Raw genomic sequence first — 1,350 nt, 5'->3', positions numbered from 1 at the left:
TGTGGGGTCCTATTAGAATAGCAGGTCAGGAGCAAAACTGATAAGGATTCAAGCTCTCTGTTAAACCATACTGTAGCCATTTTGATTTTTGTTAAAGGAATAATTGATTTAGACATTGGTGGCTCATGCCTATAATCCTCACAGCTTAGGAGGCTGAGATCTGAGAAGCATGATTTCAGGGCAGCCCAAGCAGGAAAGTCCATGAGACTTGTCTCCAATTAATCAGTGATAAACCCAGAAAAAGAGGTATGGCTTAATAGAGTCTTATTTCTAAGAAAAAAACTCTATTTAAGCTGCCCTAACCTTCCAAGTCCTATTTTGGGGCATTACCACCTACAATGCTGCTGGACCATGCCTTCCCTTGTATGTTTGCCTACAGCCTATAAGCTGTTTAGCCCTCAACTTTGGTGGTGGCATGATTCGTGTATGGAATATACTGCCCAGAAAAAAACAACTATGATATAAGCAATGCTTGACAATGTGTTAAATCCAAAGTTGCAATGGTAAGGATGTTTTCTGTTTAACTTTTTTCTTTAGTTAATTGCTTTTAAAAGTTTGGGCTGGGAAGGTAGCTCAGTGGTAGAGTGCTTGCCTTGCATGCCTGAGGCCCTGGGATCTATTTCTCAGCACCACATAAGCAAAAAGAAAAAATCCAGAAGTGGTGCTGTGGCTCAAGTGGTAGAGAGCGCTAGCCTTGAGCTGAGGAGCTGAGGGACAGCACCCAGGCCCAGAATTCAGGCCCCACGACCGGACCCAAAAAAATAAAATAAAATAAATTATCTGCTTATTTAATTTACTTGAGGAAATCAAAAGTTAACGTTTGGGACTTTTGGTGAAATTTGAAACTAGGCAAGTAAGAGCACCCATTGTCCCCAAATTCATCATTTGAAATTATTAAAACTTTATTCATATGTTTTAATAGTCAGAAATTTGAGCCAAGCATGGGAGCTCACACTTGTAATGCTATCTGCTGTGTCTTGACTAATGCAGAGAGGACCATGATTTGATGCTAGCCCAGGCAAAACATTCACAATATTGGATCACAATCAATATCTGAAACCAATGCATTGTGCTTTTTATTTCATCTACTCAGAAAGGGTAAAAAGAAGGATTGTGGTCCATAATGGCCTGGCCATAAACATAAAACCATACCACTAAAATGTCTCAAGCAGAGCGGGTGCAGGTGACTCATGCCTGTAGACTTAGCTACTCAGGAGGCTGAGATCTGTAGATCACAGTTCAAAGCCATCCCAGGCAGGAAAATCCGTGGGACTCATCTCCAATAAACCATTAGAAAACCAGAAGTGGTGCTGTGGCTCAAGTAGTAAAGCATTCGCCTTGAGCTGAAGA

The sequence above is a fragment of the Dipodomys spectabilis genome, unplaced genomic scaffold (genome assembly GCF_019054845.1).
Source record: "Dipodomys spectabilis isolate Male_0828 unplaced genomic scaffold, ASM1905484v1 ptg000014l, whole genome shotgun sequence".
Classification (NCBI taxonomy): Eukaryota; Metazoa; Chordata; class Mammalia; order Rodentia; family Heteromyidae; genus Dipodomys; species Dipodomys spectabilis.
Note: the sequence above shows the minus strand (reverse complement) of the source record.